Raw genomic sequence first — 16,243 nt, 5'->3', positions numbered from 1 at the left:
AAAAGAATATTTTAAAACTTCTGATAAATAGAATTTCTATTAATAAAAATCATGTACATGTTTTACAATTTCCCAAATACCAATAAATTATTTCAAAACAGCACATATATCAAATAACACCCAATAATTAAAACTAATAAGGATTTTAAAAAGCCCCTGCTATCCATACGTGGGAGCTCTTGATTTCCAGTCACCCTGATATTGTCGAGGATTAGGAGGTTATCCTCACTCTCTCTCACATACTCACATGTCCATTCTCTCTCACACATACACTGTCACATACATACACATTCATGCTCTTATACCCACCATAACCTCTCGCTCTCACAGACACTGACACACTCTCAAGCTCTAAGACACTCTCTCCCCCTCCACACACACTCTTACTCCCCTGGATTTTCTTATACACACTCATGCTCTCACTGGCTCCTTCACAAACACACACACACAGGCAAGCTCCCAGTCATTCTCACACACACCCAGGCAGGCTCCGTTTCATTTTCACACCACTCCCTCCCCATCCCCCAGGCATGCACACATTCATTCTCACACACACAGACCCCCAGGCAGGCACCAATTCATTCTCACACACACATGCACCACACACAGGCAGGCACCTATTTTCACACATACAAACCCCCAGGCATGCACCCATTCATTCTCATACACAGACACACCCTCAGGCAGGCATCCATGCATTCACACACATACACCCCCAGGCAGACTCCTATTCATACACATGCACACAGTAAAGGCAGACCCCCTCTCTTTCTTTTGCCAGCAACCTCGGAGCCTCTCTCATTCCTCTGCTGCCACTGTCACTGCTGCTGCGTGGCTATTGGGGAGGTGCTGATTGCTGCTACTGGCACTGAAGCCCATTCTGCTGCCTCCTCTGTGCAGGCCTCGTGGGCTTCCACTTCCTCCATGCTGATCTTGTACATTGTGAGATCCGCGCAGAGAAAGTGCTCCTCTTGCACATTCCCAAAGATTACATGTTCCAATCAGTAAAAAGTATTTTTTTTTTACATTTGCTGTCTGATCTTAGTTTTCTAATCAGATGGTCATAGGCTTTTTTTCCCCACTTTCCCTTTCTTATTTTTTTGCCAATTCCTTTTAGATTGTCTCTCTGCCACTGAGAGAAGCTGCTAGCACTAGCAGTGGCATTTTGCTGCTTATTTTACCCCCTGGGGTCGGTTGCAAGCAGCATTTGGGTGTTGTGCGTGGGAGATATATTCAATTTCTAGCTAGTTTGACAGCATTCCTATTGGAAAAGATATTTCATCGATTTTGTTGCTGTGCCAAGCAAAGGTATTTTGTTAACTGCAGTTTTTTTAAATTGAACTCACTGTCTCTCTGTGCTCTTTTAATCAAAGAAGGCAGTGCACTGGGCATCAGTGATAGTGGGCATTGGGCACTGGGCAGTTTTGCAAACTCACATATATTGGGACAGCGGTGCTCTGTGAAGCCAAATTCCAAGTGGGCCTCTTATGTGCACACACATTACATTATTTATTTACTTATTTAGCATTTCTTTTATATACCGAGGTATAGCAGAGTTGCCTTCACTCCGCTTTACATTTATAACAACCTGTTACATTAAAAAATTTAAATTTTAACAAACTGAGAACTGGCATATAATATTAGTATAAACAAAACAAGATATACCAAAGGATAGGTATACTGAAATATCTGAGTTCAAAACATAAAAAGAGACATCTGTAGTTTGGAAGCAGGAGAGATTGTCATAGGGGGAGATTGAATGTTAGAAGGCTATGGTATTATGTTTTAAGATCATTGTGTGTGCTGTCATTAAGAGATTGGCTGAGTAGCCAAGCTTTTAAGTCTTTTTAAAAAGATTTTAGGTTTTCTTGAATGGTTAGGTACTGAGGTAATGAATTCCATAACTTTGGGCCAATGATGGAGATGGCTCTGTTTCTGGTGGAAGAGAGTTTGGCATGTGGAAGTGATGGAATCACTAGTTGAAGTTTACTAGTTGTTCTTGTTGTGCGAAGAGAACAATGGATATGTATGATGTCATCAAGGGCAGTGTAGTCTGCTTTATAAATTGATTTATGAAGTATTGAGAGAACTTTGAATTCTATTCTTTTCTCAATTGGAAGCCACTGTAGTTGGTTGAGAACAGGTGTAATGTGTTCAGATTTTCTTTTACCCGTCAGGACTCTGGCAGCAACGTTCTGAAGTAGCTGCAAAGGTCTTAAGGACGTCTTAGGTAAGCCAATCAGGAGAGAATTGCAATAGTCCAAACCGGAGAAGATGAGGGCTTGTAGGACGGTTTTGAAATCATGGGGGTGAAGCAGTGGTTTTAGGTGTTTGATTACTTGTAGTTTGTGAAAGCCTTCTTTTGTTCTTGTAGAGATGTGTTTTTTATAGTTTAGATCATTGTCTACCCAAATGCCCAAGTCTTTTACATTGTCTTTAAGTTGGATTGAGGGTATTGTCAAATTGGAAGGGTGGTATAGTTTTTTGTCCAGAGTTTTTTCTGGTGATTAGGATACATTCAGTTTTGCTCATATTTAAACATAGTTTAAGATGGATTAACATGTTTCTGATTGTATCAATGTGTGAGGCTGCTCTTGACATTGCATCTTCTATGGAGGAGGAAATTGGAATGAGAATTTGTATATCATCGGCGTACATGTAGTACGTTATGTCAAGTCTTGATAGGAGATGGCATAAAGGAATAAGGTAGATGTTGAATAAAATGGGTGATAGTGCCGATCCTTGTGGCACACCTGTTTCGAGGAGGATGGCGTTCGATAATATGTTGTTGTAGGAGACCTTGAAATATCTATTTTTAAGGAAAGATGTAAACCAGCTTAGAGTTTTGCCCGCGAGCCCAATGGATTCAAGACTAGAAATAAGCATTTTATGGTCCACTGTGTCGAAGGCTGCGGAGAGGTCCAGAAGAATCAGTAAGTATCCTTTTTTGTTGTCGAATCCTCTTAGGATGGTATTGGAAAGGTTGAGTAAGAGGGTTTCGGTACTGTGGTTTTTCCTAAAACCAAATTGGGTGGGATAAAGTATTTTGTTGTCATCTAGATGTTCGTTGAGTTGTTTCAGAACCGCCTTCTCTGTCATTTTGGCAAAGAAGGGTAGGTTAGAAATAGGGCGGTAATTGTTTAGGTCATCTGGGTTGAGGTTTTTTTCTTTAATAAAGGTGTGATTGTAGCGATTTTTAACTTGGGAGGTAGCTCGCCTTCCTCGAGTGATTTGTTGATGATTGCTGTAATTGTCGGAGCTATTGGGTAAGCAATTTCCTTAAGAACTCGGGTGGGAATGGAGTCTAAGTCATGACGTGCAGGGTTGATTTTTCTCATCATTTTTTCTGTTTCCGTAATGGAGATAGGTCTGAAGTCGAGCCAAGGAGAGCTGCTATGTGTTGATGTTTGAGTTTGGAAGCTTGATGTAGTGTTGAGGGAGTCTGTTATTTTGGAGATTTTGTCCTTAAAGAAGATAGCTAAATCTTGGCTTAAGTTTTTTTTGGTGACAGTAACGTTGGAGTTGCAGTTATCTGTAATGAGGTTATTTACTATGTTGAACAAGGATTTGGATTTGTTAGTGGAGTTTATTATTTTTTTACCGTAGTAGTCCCGTTTTGTGATTTGGATTGATTTTTTGTAGGCGGCTAGTTGTGTGCGGTATTTCTGTTGTGTTGCGGGCAGCTTATTTTTTTGCCATTCTTTCTCAATTTTCCTGAGGGCTGTTTTCATGTTTTTTAGAGTGGTATTAAACCAAGGGTTTTGATTTTCTTTTTTGTTCTTTAGTCGTTTGACTTTCTCTGGGTTAATGATGTTAGCGGTTTTTTCAGTGATTAGAGACCAGGATTGGATAGCGTTGTTTATGTTTGATAAATCTAGATTCGCTAGTTGATGTCCCAGCTCTTGAAGAAGGAGATTAGTTTGAAAAGGAGGACGGTATTTGAAGAATTTTTGTGTTATTATTATTTGATGGGATGTTGTAATTCAATTGAGTCTTGCATAGTAAGAGATGGTGATCTGACTAGGGGACTGGGTTATAGGAGAAGGAAGTGTCCGTAAAGAAACTATTGGTGAAAATCAGGTCAAGTGTGTGACCTGCTTTATGTGTGGAGTTGTTCACTTGAAGGATGAAGTTTAAGCTTGAAAGCATGTCTAGTAGGGTTTCACAGCTTGGTGAACTGGGGTTGGCATCAGTATGGAGGTTGAAGTCGCCAAGGATGATAGATGGTTTTTTCATGTTGATGTTTGTAATAAGGAATTCCAGGAGTGGAGAGATGTTGCTATCTAGCAGTTTGGGTGGACAATATACAAGGCAAACTTGTAGAAATTGAGAGTCGAAAAGAGCTACTTCATATTGTTTTGGGAGGTTATGTGGGATCATTTTCATTGAAAGGTGTTTTTTTATAAGAAGTAGAAGGCCTCCTCCTCTTTTGTAATTGCGGGGAATTGAAAAGGTATCATAGTCATTATTAACAAGGTGGTTCAGAAGTACTTGATCAGTGTTTTTAAGCCAGGATTCTGTTATGGCAAAGAAGTCAGGGTTTTTTTCTTGTAATATGTCGGAAATTAACATGTGTTTTTTTTGATAAGGATTGAGCATTGATGAGGAGGAAGGTGAGACAAAGTAAGTTTTTGTTATTTTTCAATAGAGGGATGTTTATAAGGTGTTTGTGTCTGTTTTGGAGATGAGGGTTGGTAAAAGTCACCATCTTTGTGGCGGATGTGAACGTGGTTGAGAGAGATCCGGGTGAAGAGTACTAGCAGTTGAATGAAGCTGAATGATCAGGCAATTTAAGTTAAATTCAAAAAATTCAAAAATCCCTCTCTGTTTGCGATTGGCAGCCCTTTGCTGGTGGGAGGGTCCCAGAGCCGCGCAGATGGGCGCCGTGGCTGGCAGGCAGCACGGGCTCGCCGGGGGCAAGGGGAACAGGAAGGCCTTACCCCGACAGGTCTAGGCGCCGATCGCGCAGGCCTTCTCTCCCCGGGTTCACAGCAGCGGCAGCGGCAGCAGAGATCCAAATCAGAGAGACGCGGCACCTGCGGATCAGGCAATTTAAGTTCATTAATAATTAATTAATTAATTAATTAATTAATAAATATTTAAGTTCATTAGTACACATCAAGGCACTGTGCCTGTGGGCAGGCAGTTTAGCAGACTCACGTATATTGGGACAGCGGTGCTTTGTGAAGCCAAATCCCCAGTGGGCCTCTTTTATAGTTACCACTTTGTTGTGTGCACATACATTACATTAGTACACATCAAGGCACTGTGCCTGTGGGCAGGCAGTTTAGCAGACTCACGTATATTGGGACAGCGGTGGTCTGTGAAGCCAAATCCCCAGTGGGCCTCTTTTGTAGCTACCACTTTGTTGTGTGCACATACATTCTGGCAGTCAGGTGGCAGGCCAGCAACCCCCTGACATGTGGCAGAAGCGACAACCCACCATGAAGGAAATGGGGTAGGAGGCAGGCAGCCTCAAAAGTTGTAACCAAGAGCATTGGGGAAATAATTGCCCTTGATGACCAGCCCTTGCAGATAGTGGAGAATGTGGGTTTCAAGCATTTTCTAAAGGTCGTACTTCCAAATTACAAAGTCCCCTCCAGAACCACATTTAGCAGAAAGGTCATCCCCAACCTGTACAAGCATAGAAACATAGAAATGATGGCAGAAGAAGACCAAACGGCCCATCCAGTCTGCCCAGCAAGCCAAGCAGTTTATCCATTTTTTCACCCTTTTTTCTCCCTCCCACCCGTCACTATTGGCTTCCAGCACCCTCCGGCCCCAATTCCCTTCCACCCCTCCACCAATGCAGAGAGCAGCGCCGTATCTGCATCCTAGTGAACATCCAGCTCAATCAGGGGTAGCAACCGCTGCAACAAGCAGGCCACACCCCTGCCCCTTACCCACCCCTGTTTTGTTTGCTTGTTTTTTTTAAATTTTTTTTTGGAGATGGCAGCCCTCCATCCTTCCGCTCCGTGAAGGTGGAACACCAACCACTGGCCACAGTGTCACAGTCGCATCCAAGCGCTGCTAGCTAAGGCAGAGGGGAGTGTGCATTTCACCTGCAATATCTGGACCGCCATGAATGCTGCACACTCTTACCTCTCCCTGACAGCACACTGTCAGGGAGCTGCCTGCCCCTGCCTCAGCCGAGGCTGAGGCAGGGGCAGGCAGCAGCTCAATTAGTGAACAAGTATCAGGGTGGAGGTGGGCTTTACTGCACACCCACCTGACGGACCAGGCCCATATCGCAGCCAATTTTCTAGCATGCATCAGACAGATGCTGGAGGGCTGACAACTACACCAGCAAGACAGGAATCCTCAGGCAGGGTTCTTTGTCACAGACAATGGTGCAAACATGGTTAAGGCAATAACCGAGGGGCGCTTTAAGAACATATGATGTTTTGCACACACTCTGCACCTGATAGTGAAGTCAGCTCTGGGGTTGGAGTCCAAGCATACACAAGTGCAGGGACCTTCCACAGAAGTGTGAAGGCGGGGCAGGTTCTCCGACAAAAGCAAACTGATTTGGAGATGCCTCACAAGCATCTTATTCAAGACACTGCCACCTGGTGGAATTCCACCTATATGATGCTGCAGAGGTTAGTGGAGCTGCAGAAGCCCCTTCATGAACTTTCTGGTTCAATGGACATAGGTGTGCAGAATCCCCTAGGGCATCATGAATGGTTAGTCATGAGTCAGCTGGTAAAAATCCTGCAGCCCTTCAAAGATGTCACGGAGGAGCTGAGTTCCAGAAGTGCCACCTTGGCTGACATCATCCCTATAGTTAATTTCCTGGATGAAAATTTGGAGGCTTTAAACAGGAAGAGGCAATGACAGCTGAGGAGCTGCATTGTCTGGACATTCTGCAGCAGCAGGTGCAAGATAGATTAAGGCCTTTAACAGAAGAGCACACATACATGCTTGCCACAGTCTGTGATCCCCGTGTGAAAGGGAAACTCGCCCTACAGTACGATTGTCTCCTATTGGTGAAGGACCTGCTGTTAGCAAAAGTCCGTGAACAGGACCGCCATAGGCAGAGACAGATTAGGTGTGAAGCAGAGGAAGAAACAGAGGGCACTTCAGAGAGTTGTGCTAGCCCAAGCAGGAGCAGCACTCTGTCAGCGACAGCTAGTACCTCCTCCTCCTCCACTTCAGTACGCCAAAGGCACGGTATCTCTCAGAGCCCACAGAGGACATGCAGACAGATCCGCTGGCATATTGGGCACACAAGTCCACTGTCTGGCCACATCTAGCCAAAGTGGCTCAGCGATATCTGTTATGTCCACCAACCAGTGTGCCCAGTGAACATGTATTTTCAATGACAGGGGATATCATGAGTCCTCACCGCTCAAGGCTGGCACCAGAGTTGATGGAAATGCTAGTGTTTTTGAAAGTAAACCTGCCTTGGCTTGGGTTTCCAAATTTTCCCTGTGAATGGCAAGATGAATAAAACAATTGAAAGCCTTGCAGCAGCTCCAACTGCCTCCTATGCTCCAGATAATATAAGCACTGCAGCACATGTACCTGACCTGAAACACTGTGCCTGTCTGTCCACTGTCCAGGCCATACGTCCCTACAAGGGCCTGACCTCTAACACTGTGCCTGTCAGTCCACTGTGCAGGCCATACGTCCCTACAAGGGCCTGACCTGAAACGTTGTGACTGTCCGTCCACTGTCCAGGCCGTACGTCCCTACAAGGGCCTGACCTGAAACACTGTGCCTGTCTGTCCACTGTCCAGGCCGTATATCCCTACAAGGGCCTGATCTCCTACGCTGTGCCTGTCCGTCCACTTTTGGAATGTAAGAACATAAAAAGCTGACTTAAGATATTTGGAGCTTGCATATTTCATATGCTCAATAGTTTTCATGACCTTTATAATATGGACCGTGTTCCCTAAATATTTCTTAGGTGCCAACAGTAATGTTTCTAGTATTATCGAAAACTGGTGGTAGTTGCACTCTAGTTCATTTTCTGTGTTCCCATTGTTTACAGAGGCACCTAGGGTACAAAGTTAACATAGGTTGATATTGTAGATTTGGACTTGAGTAGCTATTTTCTTATTTCTGAGAGCTCTTCATGTTCTTTGTCATCAGCTGAAGTGCATAAGTACAGTTAATAGCTTCTGGGTATTCACAAATAATCTCCAGCTCAGTTCTTGCTTCACATATGGCAGTCTCTATTGCTCTAAAAGCATCCTCTGTTGAATTATCTTTCAGAAATGAAAAAGATGTCATTTTCTTCTGGCAGTGAACCAGTTCAGGAAGAAGTGACAGATCAAACCACAACATACCTGCACAAAGGAAATTCTCTAATGCTGTGCCTGTCCGTCCAGGCTTTATGTCTCTCCGAGGGCTTGACCTCGAATGCTGTGCCTGTCCGTCCAGGCCTTATGTCCCTAAAAGGGCTTGACCTCTAATGCTGTGCCTGTCCATCCAGGCTTTATGTCCCTAAAAGGGTTTGACCTCTAATGCTGTGCCTGACCGTCCAGGAGCCCTTTCCTGATCAAAAGAAAGGGAACTCTCCCCGGAGTAGCCGGCCAGCCTATCTCTTAATACCTGTTGACCCAAGTTAAACCGCTGTTCACAGTGAGACGTCCTCCACATCACCACGCTTTGAAAGCTCGTGCTCCACTCTAGAGGCCAACCCATTGCAGGGAGCCCTTTCCTGCTCAAAGGAAAGGGAATTCTCCCCGGGTGTAGCCAGCCTATCTCGTAACACCCGCTGACCCATGTTGAACCGCTGTTCACATGGAAACCTCCTCTGCCTCTGCCGTGAATATTCTCTTTTGTATGTCCACCAGATTTTAAAAGACCAGCGAGAGCTCACTAGATGCCAATGGAAAGACCCTACTCTAGGGGCGAACCCATTCTAGGGAGCACTTTCCTGCTCAAAGGAAAGGGAACTCTATGAGGGTTTGACCTCTAATGCTGTGCCTGTCCGTTCAGACTTTACGTCTCTACGAGGGTTTGACCTCTAATGGTGTGCATGTCCATCCAGGCCTTATGTTCCTAAAAGGATCTTGACCTCTAATGCTGTGCCTGTCCGTCCAGACTTTACGTCTCTAAGAGGGTTTGACCTCTAATGCTGTGCCTGTCCACCCAGGCTTTATGTCCCTAAAAGGGTTTGACCTCTAATGCTGTGCCTGTCCGTCCAGGCTTTATGTCTCTACGAGGGTTTGACCTCTAAGCTGTGCCTGTCCATCCAGGCTTTATGTCATCTCTGCTGCCTTTGATACCTTCAACCACGACACCCTAATAAGGTGCCTTTCTGAAATCGGTATCACTGGCTTAGCCCTCCTTTGGTTTACCTCCTACCTTAAAGATAGGCGCTACGTAGTCAAAACTGAAAACTCCGAATCCACACCCACCCTACTCACCCAAGGGGGTCGCTTAAGGCTCCGCACTCTCATCCACACTGTTTAACATCTACCTCCTCCCCCTCTGCCAACTACTTACTGACCTAGGGCTCCCACATTTCCTCTACGCAGACGATATCCAAATTCTCATTCCAGTACAAGAATCACTAGACAAAGCCATCAAAACATGGGAGAACTGCCTCAGCGCAATAAACCCCCTCCTTACCAACTACACCTTGCTCTGAACACTGCTAAAACTGAACTCATCCTCATTTCACAGCATAACACCACCAAGTACTTAACAGACAGGAATCAACATGCACCCACAATCTCCCTCCAACCACAAGCTCGTAGCCTCGGAGTCACAAATGACAGCCAACTCAATTTAAAAAAATTCATCAACGCCACGATAAAAGATGCATTCTTCAAACTCCACACCCTTAAGAAACTTAAACCCCTCCTACACCTGAATGATTTTCGTACTGTCCTACAAACTACCATCCTTACGAAAATTGACTACGGCAATGCAATCCTCCTAGGACTCCCTGCTTCTTACACTAAACCCCTACAAGTACTCCAAAATGCTGCAGCCAGGATACTAACTAACACGTGTAGAACCGTCCACATAACTCCAATCCTTAAAGATCTGCATTGGCTGCCAGTTTCCGCCCGCATCCTCTACAAGAACTTACTTATTATACACAAATCCATTCACAACAACATTAACTGGACTAGCAACCACATTCACCTATATACCTCCGATCGCCCCACCAGAGCAATCCATAAAGGCACCCTCACAAAACCTATCATCTAACTTCCACTAAAATGCATGCCTTCTCTATAGCAGGTCCCACACTCTGGAACTCCATGCCACCAGACCTTCGACTGGAAACAAGCACGCAAAAATTCAAAAAAAAGCTTACAAAAAAAGCCTTCCCGGATTAACTCCATTTACTCAACCCTCCACCCTTTCCCTCCCCTCCCCCTCCCAGCAATCTTATCTGCCCAATCTAAAGGTAAATACTGACTCCAATGTCATGGCTTATTCCTTACCTATGATATGTAATGTTTCACTCTAACAAAATTTGATAACTACTCGTTAATTAACCAATTTGTAAATACCAACTGCAATGTTATGGTTTTTTTTCTGATTTAAGATATACAATGTTTGACACTAACAAAGTTTGTTAACTTTCATCTATATACCCTGCCTAGTTCAGCTTTCACCCTGTTTAATGTATTTCCCTGCTGTTACTTGTTACATGTAAACCGATATGATGTTTCGACGAATACCGGTACAAAAAAACTTTAAATAAATAAATGTCTCTACGAGGGTTTGATCTCGAATGCTGTGCCTGTCCGTCCAGGCCTTATGTCCCTAAAAGGGCTTGACCTCTAATGCTGTGCCTGTCTGTCCAAGCTTTACGTCTCTATAAGGGTTTGACCTCTAATGCTGTGCCTGTCCATCCAGGCTTTACGTCTCTATGAGGGTTTAACCTCTAATGCTGTGCCTGTCTGTCCAGGCCTTATGTCCCTAAAAGGGTTTGACCTCTAATGCTGTGCCTGTCTGTCAAGGCTATATGTCTCTACGAGGGTTTCACCTCTACTGCTGTGCCTGTCCGTTCAGGCTTTACATCTCTACAAGGGTTTAACCTCTAATGCTGTGCCTGTCTGTCCAGGCCTTATGTCCCTAAAAGGGCTTGGCCTATAATGCTGTACCTGTCCGTCTAGGCATTACGTCTCTATGAGGGCTTGACCTCTAATGCTGTGCCTGTCTGTCCAGGATTTATGTCCCTAAAAGGGCTTGACCTCTAATGTTGTGCCTGTCTGTCCAGGATTTACGTCTCTACGAAGCCTTGACCTCTAATGCTGTGCCTGTCAGTCCAGGATTTAAGTCTCTACGAGGGTTTGACCTCTAATGCTGTGACTGTCCATCCAGGCTTTACGTCTTTACAAGGGCTTGACCTCGAATGCTGTGTCTATCCATCCAGGATTTATGTCTCTACGAAGGCTTGATCTCGAATGCTGTGCCCGTCCGTCCAGGCCTTATGTCCCTAAAAGTGTTTGAACTCGAATGCTGTGCCTGTCCGACTAGGTTTTATGTCCCTAAAAGTGTTTGACCTCTAATGCTGTGCCTGTCCGTCCAGGCTTTATGTCCCTAAAAGTGTCTGACCTCGAATGCTGTGCCTGTCCGTCCAGGATTTACATCTGTATGAGGGTTTGACCGCTAATGCTGTTCCTGTCCGTCTAGGATTTACGTCTCTACGAGGGCTTGACCTCTAATGCTGTGCCTGTCCATCCAGGCTTTATGTCACTAAAAGTGTTTGACCTCTAACGCTGTGACTGACCGTCCAGGAGCCCTTTCCTGATCAAAAGAAAGGGAACTCTCCCCGGAGTAGCCGGCCAGCCTATCTCTTAATACCTGTTGACCCAAGTTAAACCGCTGTTCACAGTGAGACGTCCTCCACATCACCACGCTTTGAAAGCTCGTGCTCCACTCTAGAGGCCAACCCATTGCAGGGAGCCCTTTCCTGCTCAAAGGAAAGGGAATTCTCCCCGGGTGTAGCCAGCCTATCTCGTAACACCCGCTGACCCATGTTGAACCGCTGTTCACATGGAAACCTCCTCTGCCTCTTCCGTGAATATTCTCTTTTGTATGTCCACCAGATTTTAAAAGACCAGCGAGAGCTCACTAGATGCCAATGGAAAGACCCAACTCTAGGGGCGAACCCATTCTAGGGAGCACTTTCCTGCTCAAAGGAAAGGGAACTCTCCCTGGGGCCAGCCTGTCTTGCCCCATTCAAAACCACAGGGACCTGACTACCTCGGCTCTGCCAGCCTGTCTTTCCCCTATCAACTTTCTGCCACTCTGCCTTGCTGCCATACACCAGATGACTCACTTAACTCCTTGTAGTGTTCTTGCCACTATCATGATTTCTCAGTGTGGGTGCTAGTCTTTCTGCTTGCTATGTTCCCCCCTACATTGTGCTGTTGATGCCACTTGTCTTGTTGCTTTGCCTTTCTTGGGTTCATGCATCTGTTATTGGTGCTCTCTTTTGAAGCTGTGATGTGTTTTTGACACTCTTGCTGCTGCTTTGTGCCTCTGTTAAAGCACTCTTGCCACTTCTGGTACCCCTTTGCCCCTTTACAGTGCCTTACGCTATTCATGCCACTTTGGTGCCACTTTGCCACAGTCTAAGTACCTTGGAGCTCTTTTCTTGTTCTGATGATTGCTCCCCAGAAGTTTCATCAGAATTGATAATAAAACCCCAATTCTACAGCCAAAAATAGGCTGCAAATACTTCCCCCATTGACTTTAATGGGAATCGGAAAATGAATAAAACTTATCAATGGATCGGGTTCCCCATTGAACGAATGCAACGTATTTGGGTCCCGACGAATACAAATACCAAATCGGACGAATCCGTCCCTTCTGCACATCCCTAATGCAAGCTTACAAACATAGAAACATAGAAATGACAGCAGAAGAAGACCAAATGGCCCATCAAGTCTGCCCAGCAAGCTACGCACTTTATCCATTTTTTTTCCCTTTTTCTCTCTCCCACCTGTTACTATTGGCTTCCAGTACCCTCCAGCCCTAATTCCCCTCCACCCAATCTAGAGAGCAGCTTTGAATCTGCATCCAAGTGACATCCAGCTCAATTGGGGTAGCAACCGCTGCAACAAGCAGGCCACCCCCCTGCCCCATCTCTTACCCACCCCTGTTTTTATTTTTTGTTTTGTTTTTTTTTTGGAAATAGCAGCCCTCCATCCTTCCGCTCCGTGAAGGTGGAACACCAACTACTGGCCACTGGCATCCCGCTCCGTGAACGCCTCTGTGGCTACTGCCGCTCCGTGCAGTGTTTGAATGCCGCTGTGGCTACTGCCGCTCTGTGCAGTGTTTGAATGCCGCTGTGGCTACTGCCGCTCCGTGCAGTATTTGAATGCCGCTGTGGCTACTGCCGCTCCGTGCAGTGTTTGAATGTCTCCACTTTATTCACGCTCTCTAGACTTGATGGATCCACAGTGTTTATCCCACGCCCCTTTGAAGTCGTTCACAGTTTTAGACTTCACCACTTCCTCCGGAAGGGCAAAAAGCAGAAAAAGGAGCTGGAGTATGAAGGAAAAAAGTTGTGCTGTTCATAGATTTCTCCACTAAAGTATCTGAAGGACGAAGGAATATGGCACCTATTTGTTCTGAGCTACTGCGTAGAGGAGTGTCCTTTGAGCTTTAATTTCCTGCTAAACTTAAGGTTTTTTCTGAAGGCAAGACCATATTACAGTCAAAAAAGCAAGCTCAACACTTTTACAATCTATTTTATGCTGTTTGACCACTAGCACTAATACTGGCTACAGCGAACCCCTAGAGAACAGCCACGTTTGTTTTGACAACTGAAACTGGTGATTAGATACTTTTTCTTTCGTTTGCTCTTTTTTCTTCCTTTTGCTCACTACATAGGCTTTCCTTAATCAGTATTTTTGATGGAAGAGTTACAAAGAGCTACATGAGTTCAAGCATGTTTGGAAGCATTTATAGCTGCCAGAAAGCAAATGTTGCTTACCTGTAACAGGTGTTCTCACAGGACAGCAGGATGTTAGTCCTCACATATGGGTGACGTCACAGGACGGAGCTCAATCACGGAAAACTTCTGTCAAAGTTTCTAGAACTTTGACTGGCCCCTACTGGGCTTGCCCAGCATGGCACTAACCCTGCAGCCAGCAGGGGTCCCCTTCAGTCTTGTTTTGAAAGCTACAGGTAGTGCCGAAAAATAAAATAAAACGAACCCAACACCGCGCGACAGCGGGCAGGTTTCGTGAGGACTAACATCCTGCTGTCCTGTGAGAACACCTGTTACAGGTAAGCAACATTTGCTTTCTCACAGGACAAGCAGGATGGTAGTCCTCACATATGGGTGAGTACCAAGCTGAGGATGTCCGAAAATGCACCAAATGTACCCAACGGCATGCAACAGGCACAACAACTGTAGTGAAATTTGGTAGAGGGCATCCGGAACGCTATCGGGCAGGCGGAAGGGTGTTGGTACGTCACATTGGAAAAAGGTTACGGAGGACAGATTGGCCGAAGATGGAATCCTGTCTTCCGGCTATGTCCAAGCAATAGTGGACTGCAAAAGTATGGAGTGAGCTCCAGGTAGCAGCTCTGCAAATGTCAGGAAGCGGCACCGATCGTAGGTGTGCTACTGAAGTCGCCATGGCCCTCACAGAGTGTGCTTTAACACGGTCTTGAAAAGGAATGCCTGCTTGCTGATAGCAAAAAGATATGCAGTCCGCCAACCAGGAGGAAAGAGCCTGCTTACCCACAGGTTGCCCTAATTTGTTTGGATGGAAAGAGACGAATAACTGTGTGCTCTTCCTGTGGGCAACTGTACAGTCTAGATAGAAAGCTAGAGCTCGTTTATAGTCAAGGGTATGCAGCGTCTGTTCCCCTGGGTTGGAGTGAGGCCTGGGAAAGAAGATAGGTAGTATGATGGATTGATTAATATGAAACTCCGAAATTACCTTGGGCAAAAACTTAGGGTGAGTGCGGAGTACCGCCCGGTCCTGCAGGAGTTTAGTGTAAGGCGGATAGGTGACTAGGGCCTGTAACTCACTAACCCTGCGAGCAGAAGTGATAGCTAAAAGGAATAACACTTTCCATGTGAGATATTTAAGGTCACAGGAGTGGAGAGGTTCGAAAGGTGGTTTCATGAGCCGACCGAGAACCAGATTAAGGTCCCAAGAAGGGGCCGGAGGACGTAAAGTTGGCTTGATATGGAGCAAGCCTTTAAGAAATCGTGTTACGAGGGGTTGTACCGAAATAGGGACATCCCCAATTCCTTTATGGAAGGCGGCTACCGCGCTGACATGCATTCTAATGGAAGAGGTCTTTAGACCGGATTCTGATAAATGCCAGAGATAGTCCAAGAATTTTGGGATTGGACAGGAAAAGGGATCAAGGGACTGCGAAGTGCACCATGATGTGTACCTTTTCCATTTATAGGAATAAGATTTTCTTGTGGAAGGCTTCCGTGAAGCAATCAGGACACGAGAAACTGATTCGGAAAGGTTAAGTGGTTGAAGGATTAACCTTTCAACATCCATGCCGTCAGGGACAAGGCTTGAAGATTGGGATGGAGTAGGCATCCGTCGTTTTGAGTGATCAGATGCGGGTCCGTTCCCAAGGGAATGTGCCTGCGGATGGAGAGATCCTGGAGTATGGGAAACCACATTTGGCATGGCCAGTGAGGTGCTATCAGGATCATGGTTCCCTTGTCCTGACGTAGCTTCACGAGAGTCTTCAAGAGAAGAGGAAGTGGAGGGAATGCATAAAGCAGACCGGTTGCCCACGTGAGGGAGAATGCATCTCTGGTCTCAATGTTCCAAGACTTTCAGTGCTGATGGTGATGTTTCTCCTTACGATCCCCTCGGTCCTGAGGGGGAGAAGAGGGTGTCGAAGGCCAGGAAGTGATCGACGCCGGGAGGTCACCGGTCGGTGGGCGATGTTGGTGCGACGTTGATGGTGCCGGTTCCGATGACGTTGATGCAATGGACGGAGTTGGGGTTTGAGCACAGAAGAGAAGTCCCATCTTTTCCATTCTGGCCTTGTGACCTTTTGGTGTCATTAGGGCACATTTGGTGCAGGTCAAGACATCGTGCTCTCGTCCAAGACACATTACACAGACTTTATGTGGGTCTGTAATGGAGATGGTATGAGTACAGTCCGTGACACCGAAGGAACCCCGACGCCATGGCCATAGAAAAAATCAAGCTGCGGTACGGTCGACGACCAGTAGGCCGCGAGGGCCAAACTCGACGGTAATCAACGGAAAACGGGTAAAAACTTACTGGAGTACCGCGGACTGAAAAAAAGTTAATGGAGGGAC

General features: G+C 45.7%; 1 protein-coding gene across 5 annotated transcripts in view; it reads right to left on the bottom strand.

Annotated features, from left to right (window-relative positions):
* ENTHD1 (ENTH domain containing 1) overlaps positions 1–16,243 on the bottom strand; it is a 547,844-nt gene that overhangs the window by 124,984 nt on the left and 406,617 nt on the right. The window lies entirely within an intron of this gene.

The sequence above is a fragment of the Rhinatrema bivittatum genome, chromosome 2 (genome assembly GCF_901001135.1).
Source record: "Rhinatrema bivittatum chromosome 2, aRhiBiv1.1, whole genome shotgun sequence".
NCBI classification, from domain to species: domain Eukaryota; kingdom Metazoa; phylum Chordata; class Amphibia; order Gymnophiona; family Rhinatrematidae; genus Rhinatrema; species Rhinatrema bivittatum.
This window is presented reverse-complemented; position numbering and strand designations above follow the sequence as displayed.